Source organism: Rattus rattus, chromosome 6, assembly GCF_011064425.1.
Source record: "Rattus rattus isolate New Zealand chromosome 6, Rrattus_CSIRO_v1, whole genome shotgun sequence".
NCBI classification, from domain to species: Eukaryota; Metazoa; Chordata; class Mammalia; order Rodentia; family Muridae; genus Rattus; species Rattus rattus.
In genome coordinates this window covers 71,351,319-71,360,649 of record NC_046159.1, presented here as the reverse complement: position 1 = coordinate 71,360,649, position 9,331 = coordinate 71,351,319, and the positions used below count along the sequence as shown (strand labels likewise).

At 35.7% G+C, this 9,331-nt stretch overlaps 1 pseudogene; it reads right to left on the bottom strand.

Annotated features, from left to right (window-relative positions):
* Nucleotides 1-6,452: 6,452 nt before the first annotated feature.
* On the bottom strand, nt 6,453-8,966 carry LOC116904344 (annotated as a pseudogene).
* Between the last annotated feature and the right edge of the window lie 365 nt (nt 8,967-9,331).

The window sequence follows — 9,331 nt, the reverse complement described above, 5'->3', positions numbered from 1 at the left end:
CATCTATGAGACAAACTCCTGTGCTCTCTCTGCCCTGTTCCCAAGTGTTGTAGCATTAGGTATAAATAAAAAAACTTCTCTTTAGAGACTTGGCTTTTAAAGCTGTGTTTAATCTCTGTCATTAGTAGTGTAGGCATGGGACACATAAAGTAGGATATAGCAGTGGCAGAGAAGGTAGCAGACCAAGGTGGTAGAGTGAAAAATAAAATAGCAGCAGTCCCATAAGTACCTTGTACTTCCTCCTGATGATGTTAGATGTTGTGTAGCAAATCTATAAAATTTCTGATGAATTTTGCCTCATAAGACTCTCATGTCCCCTTTCTCTTCCTGTGTGTGTGTGTGTGTGTGTGTGTGTGTGTGTGTGTGTGTGTGAATGTGTATGAGTGTATGTGATAGATTTGTTCTACAAATGTAACTTCAAGGTCAGTTATGGTCACTAAGCACCTAGTAACTTTAAAGAGCAGTAGTTGTGTATTAAATGATATGAAAGGCCATGGGAAGAGCAATAGTATCATAAAACGTGCGGAAATCATTGGAAGAAAAAATTAATAATTTCCAAACAGATGTTCTTTCAACTAATGATACTAATGAGCACCTACTAATATTACTCCTACAATAAGTACACACACACACACACACACACACACACACACACACTATAAAAATATTTCCACAGCTAGTACTTTTGTTCTCCAGTGTGGTAGGAAGCTGGTATTCTGATAAAATGGATAATATGTTTTAAAGAAAGCTACAATATAAAGCAATTTTCTAGAATTGTAATTCAATAAAATCCCCTGAATATTAAAGCCCTGCTGAATATAATTTCATCTCCTCCATTTCAGAAAGCAATTTAAAAAATCTTACAGGGCATTAGAAATGTTTCTTATATTTGTAGCCTATTAAATTTTATTAGGTACTTCCATGTACATTGTCATTTGATTCTCACAGCGACCTCATGAAAGGCACAGCATTATTATGCCCCATTAGCACAACTCATGGCATATAATAGGCAATTATTAATAAATATTTATTATTAGAATGGATGAATGAGTTCCTGGGTCAGCTATGAGAAAGGTTCACTTAAAATAGTTTTGTTGAAGGAGACAAGCCTTTACAAAGACTTCAAGTTTCTCACAAAATCTTCCTTCTCCAAACTAGCATGACCTTCCTCTAATGGTGAAATCACCTTGAGTGAATGGTATAAGAAAATAGAGGAATGTAAATAATTTATTTAAGCATAAATTGGCCACAGTACAATCTCAAAAGACTGTTTTAAATGAAACTAAAGTTTGAGTAAAGTAGGTTATTTGCCTTAATATGCAATATAGTTAAATTCATTCATGCAAACAGCATATTTCTTTGAAAATTGGACAATACCTTTGTGGTGCTACGAATACATAGGAGTGTAAATACCACATGAAAATACTTGTTTCTCATGCTATAGGTGCTTGAAAGTTTGAAAGTTAATACAGCCTGTCAATCTCATCCCAGAACAATATTATTAAAGGGATGCACACATATATACATACACGCATTACAGAGAGAGAGAGAGAGAGAGAGAGAGAGAGAGAGAGAGAGAGAGAGAGAGAGAGAACGGAACGATAGGATATCAAAAGGAAAGTGATGATTTTTTTTTACGTGTCAATTTTGTCTCAGTTGAAAATCATTTTATTTATAGGGAAATTATAGTGACAGAAACTGTAACTATGAATAATTATTTATCATTTTTCTGCATTAAGTGATGTATTAGGAGGAACAAAATAGTTAACAACCATTATATAACAAAATATGCATCTATTCAAAGAGACAAAGACAGTATATAATTTTGAATAATAACATACAGAATAATAAACACTATTATCTTAAAAGTCAAGGCATAACATAGTTACCTTTAATTTTCTTTTGTAATGTAGTGAAACCATGACCAAAGCGACTTATAAAATAAATTAGTAAAATATGGATTTGCTTCAGTGTTAGAGGGTTAGTCCATGACGACCATAGAGGAAAGCATGACAAGCACACAGGTAGGCATAGTGCTGGAATAGTAGCTGAAATCTTACATATTTACAATCAAGAGACAGAGAACAATAAGGGGCCAGCTGTGAGATTTTGAAACCATAAAGTTCCTCCCCCACATGACATACCTCCGATTAAAAAGACACATATCTTATTCTTTCATAAAAAAGTCACATATTTCCTAATTTTTCCATTTGCTGGAAACTAATATTCAGATATATAAACCTTTGGGAACAATATTTATTAAAATTGCTATGATATGATTTTAATTACAAATAATATTTCAGAAATGCTTTGACTTGTGGCTATGGTAAGTTTTGAATTTACCTTTGATAACACATCAGATAAAATGTTATTTCAGTGACTTGTTAGAAAGGAGAAATACATTAACATAAGTAATTTTAAAAATACATGTAATTATTAAATGTAAGATAAATGTTTAAAATAAAATATATTTAAAAAAAAACTAAGTTAAAGGCCGTAGTATTAACTTCAGTAGTGAAATCTAAAGAAAGAATTCAACTAAAGAGCATAAGAAGTACCCTTAAATAGCCAGTGTGCGATTAAGGCTCAAATGTGGACAGCATTTGTTCCTGGAGATATGAGATATTAAGGAAATTATAATTAGAATAGAAGTGTCCTGAGAAAAGCCAAGGAGGAAAGTAAAAGAGGAAAAACATTAAAGCATTATATGTTACTTTTAAAATTATCTCCTTCAAGATATGCTAGATCAATGGCAACACAAAGTTTGTATGTGTAAGGACATGTGTTTGTCTGACTAAAGAACACTAAACAAGATGGAGCCCATGACCAAAATTACGTAGGTGACCAAGAATCTAAGACAGCCCCTGGACCTAGAATACAACTGTTTGAAAGAAAAAAGAGAAAGGGAGGGAAGGATGGAGGGAGCTAGGCAGGGAAAGAGGGAAAGGGAGAGAGAGGGAGGAGGGATAAAAGAAGGAAGGAAGGAAGGAAGAAAGAAAGAAAGAAAGAAAGAAAGAAAGAAAGAAAGAAAGAAAGAAAGAAAGAAAGAAAGGAGAAAGAGACTTTCCCAAAATGCTATATTCATAGATCAGTGCATTGTTCATACACCTGCATTATATCTTCCTTTTCCAGTAGATTGTACACCCTAGACTTTCCCTCTAATCAACTGAAGCCCTAAAGAAGAACTTATTTGTGGAACTAACACTATCCAATAGACCATGAGACTTCATAGGAGCTAAAGATGCACAGGAAGACTTAGAGGATCCAAGACTCTGTGATATAAAGAATCCTCATTGTATCTAGCAAGCGATTGTGGATTTGACAGTGTTTCCATGTATGTCAAATTATTTTTGTAAAATAAACCACATTCTTCTGAACATCACTTATATCCTAATGAAAATGGAATTCTCATATCACTAGAATTGCCAACTGTGTTCTAAATTCTATATTCTGAAGTAAAAATGACTTACCTTCTCTGGATTTTATCAAAGCCTAAATTAAAATGTTTAAGACACATAAAATACATGCTCAAAACTAGAGGATGTTAGATACATATATATCTATGTAATTGACTGTCTTATGTATATAGTTTATTTTTAAATTATTTTTATTTTTTTTTACAATCCAGTTGTTATCTTCCTGTGATCTGTCCTCCAACAGTTCCTCTTTCCATTCCTCCTCCCCCCATCTCCAAGAGGATACCCTAACCCTGCCACCTCTGGTGGGTCAGCCCACCAGGCAGGCCTCTTTACTCCCTTGGTCCACAAGTCTCCTGAAGGTTAGGTGCATCTTCTCTCACTAAGGCCAGACAATGCAGTCCTCTGGTGTAAAAGTGTCAGGGACCTAATATCAGCTGGTGTATGCTGCCTGGTTGATAGCTGTGTCTTAGAGATCTCAGGGGTCCATGTTGGTTGAGACTGCTGGTCTTCCTATGGGGTTGCTCTCCTCCTCAGTTTCTTCCAACATTTCCAAATTCAACCACAGGGGTCCCCAGCTTGTGTCTTCTGGTTGGGTGTAAGTGTCTGCATCTGACTCTTTCAGCTGCTTGTTGGGCCTCTTGAAGGGCAGCCATGCTAAGCTCCTGTCTGTAAGCACACCATAGTATCAGTAATTGTGTCAGGTTTTGCAGCCTCACCTTGAGTTGGATCCCAATTTGGGGCACTCACTGGAACTCCTTTTCCTCTGTCTCTTCTGTTTTTTCTCCCTCCAATTCACTTAGACAAGAACAATTCCGGGTCAGAGTTTTTGACTGTGGGATAGCAACCCCATCCCTTCACTTGATGCCCTGTCTTTCTACTGGAGGTAGACTCTACAAGTTCCCTCTCCCCACTGTTGGACACTTTATCTAAGGTCACTCATTTCTCAGGTCTCTGATATATTCTAGAGGGACACACACACACACACACACACACACACACACACACACACACACCATTCATGCTGGAACCCTCTGCTAAAATCCTTATCAATAACAAGTCATCATTTTGCCAGTTGTATGAATCCTTGTGCCATTTAGAAGGCATAACTGCCATGTGGTTATAAGTAAAAATGTGCAAAGTAATGAACAACATCTCACTAATGGTTTTTCAAAGGTATTCTACAGTATACATATTTTCAGGTAAAATATTCCCAATTCACTCTTTCTCAAGCTTTTCTTGTCTAACAATGTAGCCATTCTGTAAATTATTTATACATCCTCATTGTCTTGTTTGGGTTCTCTTGCTAAGAAGAGAGCATGTGACTAAGGCCACTCTTATAAAGGAAAATATTTAATTGAAGCTTGTTTACAGTTCCAGAGGTTAGTCCTTCATCATCATGGTGGGAAGGGTGGAAGCATGCAAGTGGGCATGAAATAGGTGGGTTCTGCATCTTCATCTGTAGGCAGTAGGAGACTGTTTCTTACACTGTGCAAAACTGGAGCATAGGAGACCTCAAACCCCATTATCACAATGATACACTTCCTCCAACAAGACCAAATGTATGCTAAGAACTAATATGAGACAAGAATTCAAACACTTGGGTCTGTAGGGGGCATAACTATCCAAACTCCAACACACATAGTTATGAAAATTTAGACTTCATTCAATGCATTTGTTTATGAACCTAAAATTATATATATATATATATATATATATATATACACTTCACACTGTGAATTTTACTGAGGAAATATATCCTATCATTCACTTACTCTATAAATCTGTGCTAGGAGACAAATTCACGTGCAGTGGCCTGCAGCAAATTGTCCCTCAACATTCCTGGAGAAGGATTTTTAGTGATCATCAGATTAAGGTTACATACTCATTTCTACTTAAAATTAAAGGAAAAACAACTAATTTTGATTAGAATCAATAGGTCCCTTTAATAGAATGAGTAATGTGGTCTTATAGGTGGTTCAGCTGTCTATTGAAAATAAAAAAAAGAGATGAAATAGCAAGTCCTGTTGGATATCTTTCCACATATTTGTATTGTAGATAAGAAGACAAGTTTTATTGTATTCTAAACAAAAAAATAAAAATTTCACCTTTTATTTCTACATTTTTATTTTATTTTACTTATTTTTACATTTATTTTTGACTAACACAATCTGCTGATGAAGAATAGAACAATTGCTTTGGATTTAAACTTTAGAATTATTTTAATCTCTTGAGAGTTGAAATTACAGATGGAGAGGATGTTTTAAGATCAGATATATAGACAGATGATAGATGATAGATGGTGATAGATAAATAGATGATAGATGATAGATAGAACTATAGATGCTGTGTATGTTTTTGTGTGTTCCAGCCGATATAATTCAAAGAAAATAACATATTGTGTTCATTGTACAGCTTTATATACATTTTCATCATCTGATTATTCTATATATAATTCCCCATTAACTTAAAAGAAAACAGTACTTAAAGTTTTCACATTAGTAGCCTGACTAGATGCCCGAGTATTACAGATGCCTTGTCCTGTGGTAGGAAAATGGAAAGTCCCTCCTTGGTGTGCTCTAGGTACCTCCTGGTTTTAGCACCAGAATGAAATTTTATAGTGTGTATTACTCAAATCAACTACCAGGACTGCTGAAGAGAAACAACATAAATCATCAGAATGATGCATTGCATAATAATATGTAATTATAGAATATTTATTATTATTATTATTATTATTATTATTATTAAAGTCAAACAAATAGCTCAAATTACAGCAAACCCTAGTTTATTTAACTCTGTTGGTCAAACTTATTTCTAGGATTATTCTTTATTATTTCTTCCTTTCCAATTTTGGTCTAAGAAGTAATTGTTTGAGAAAAAGATAACAAACATCAGTCTGCTCTCCAAAATAACACATGGTATAACTTTAGAAAACCAATATTAAGACTATTACATTATTTTCCAGTAAGATGCATTTGACAAGTCAACTCCCGTTCACAAAAACATGGTTACATTCCTGTTGAACAGCCCCACTCACGTGAGAGAAAACAGTTGTCTGTAACTTTCATCTTCCTCAGCCTCTTTTTCATCGTCCTTGATCAACTTCAGCTGGTTATCCCCTATCTTCATTCTTGTCATCATCCAGCAGGTCACCCTCCTTAGCAGAGCCATCAGCACCTGCCTCAGACTCCATCTTCATATCAGTTTCACCTTTCTCCACAGACGCTGCTCTGCTCTTCTTCATGCTTTTCATTCTACATCTTTCTTTTTTCCTTTGTTCTTTTTCAGTTTTTCCAGGCTTCCCAGCAGAGGCTGCACCTCCTATTTTAACTGAATCAGCTTCTTTTAGTGACCTGAAGGTCATCAATTTTCAACTTTCCCGACATAGAAGAAGATCCCCATTTCCATTCTTCTAATTGAATCCATTTCTGACCTTTAATGAGGTGTTCCCCGACAAACACTGGCATTGGGAAGTCATCAGAACTCGAGCAATAGGAGGAGGAAGAGGAACACGTGCTGGGTAATACATCCTGTGATAATAATCCCATTGAGAGTCACAGTCCAAGTCAAATGAGAAACCATCCATCTCTGTTGTACATCGTTTCACACTTGCTTTTCCTCAGTTCACTTTTGGATCGGTAGCCAAGGTAATATCTAAAACCTGGCCGGCAATCATTCTGCCGTATTCTACAGCTGCAGCAGCTCGGGCACTTCTTTCATTAACACACTCGACAAAGGCAAAGCCCTCATGGACGGAGCAACCCAATATTTTGCCATACTTTGATGGTCACCATATCAGACTTCTTGACCACCAGAATGTTGAGATTCCCAGTAAAATACACGACTTTATGGTCGGGGATCTGTTTTCTTGGTAACATTATTGACAATCTCCTTTAATGATAAGGTTTCTCATAAAGCTGAAAATGTGGCTGAATATCAAAAAAAAAAAAGTCTCACAAGAGGAGGAGAGAAAGAAGAGACTGTCTCTCCTACTGTGGGTCTATGCCAAGACACCAGAGCTGCAACAGCAAGGAACCACAGGACCGTTAGCTTTCCATCTCCTCACAAAAAATCTACGACCAATCTTAATGTCTTGATAGATTCATTCAATAATTTGAAGAATTTTTAATCCTTCTTTCTGGATTCATTTCACCCTTACCTATATTTTATCACTGACTTTCCCATGATAAACTATTCCTATCTGTCCTTTCCACCCAGCAGCTGGTTGAGTAAAGAATGATCAGCATTTAATTTCTGGCTCACTTATAGATATTTCATGATAAATAAATACCTAACCATGGTCTTATTTATGATAATTGGGCAATGCCCTGACACTTATGTACACTGACATAACTACACCTCATCTGAGGTCAGAAAATCACAGTGCTACCAAAAGCAGAGGTAAACTTATTGTGTGGAAGACCTTACAAGCAAGATAGTGAAGCAGGGAAGCCATTGGAAAAGTGAACTAAGTGAGAAGTGGTGAAGGCTTATTGGATAAAATTCAGTGATGTCACATAGCAATGCAATGAGTTAGAGCTTGATCGTGACTGCCATGTTGTCTGTGTCAAATTTCAGACCGACCATAATATGTGAGCTCAGTTAAATTGCTGATTCCTTTGTTACGGGAAATCTTTTAAATCTGTCTATATTAGGAATAGTAAAAATAATACTTACCTTAGGAATTAATTTTCTGAGGTATAAAGGGTTTATTATGCCATTAAAGTCAATCTAGATCTAACATATCATTAATGCTATGTATGTATTAAATAACAAGTAAAAGTATAAACCATGTATGCCATATCATAATATAAACCAGTTTAGTATTTAAATCATTTTAGTATTTAGATAATTATATGCATATCTTTATATATATGCATTAATGGGAAATAAATAAAAATGGAGATTTTTGAGTTTAAGGTGTGGTTCACTGTAGATACCATATGAATTATTTTGGATTTTCTTACTATCACACCACACAGAGACACACACAGACTCAGATGAACACACTCATACACAGACACAGATGAACACAGACAGAGATGAACACAGACAGAGATGAACACACGCACAGAGACATAAATGAACACAGACAGACAGCACACACACACACACACACACACACACACACACACACACACATTATCCGTATTGGTTCTATTCTCATGCACTAGACTTTAAGGCCATAGTCTAGAAATGAACAACAAGTCTTGTTGGTATTTTTATACACATAATTTTTATTACTACCGCTCTTTATTAAAATGCATACAGAAACAGAGAAACACATACACATCAGTGCACACACACACACACACACACACACACACAAACACACACACACATACAGACAAATGCAAAGTCAGAGCACTTAACAGTCCCTCTGTCTGACTTGTTTCTCTATTCGAGCCAGAGGAATCTTTCTGTTTCCACAAAGATTACTGTAAGTTTTGAGCATGCTTCTGATCTGGATCAGTACCTCTGGTAGAAAAATAGTTTTTTATTGCGTTCAGAGCAATGGTTTTCTAAATCTTTGAAAACTTCTACCATTCAGCCTCTTAATGATAAAACATGAGATTAAGTGAATATGCTCAAAAATATTTGTTGAATTGCTCTCACTCCTATGAGGAAGAAAAAGGAAACTTTGACATATGGAAAATAGATAGTTGACTTCTTTTCCCACTGTAAAGAATGTAGTTAAGAAAACAGAAGCCCTTGAAATATTCTTGGGATATTTGCTTTTCAATAGTGTGTCTGAGCCTTGCTAGGTAAGACAAATGGCATTTCATTACATGGGAGTTTGACTAAGCACTAGTGAGAAACGGCCTGACAGTATGATATTCAAGAAGCCAGTGCAGAGCTGTCTGAGCATTATATCATAAATTTCCAAAGAAACAAATATTAGCATCACATGA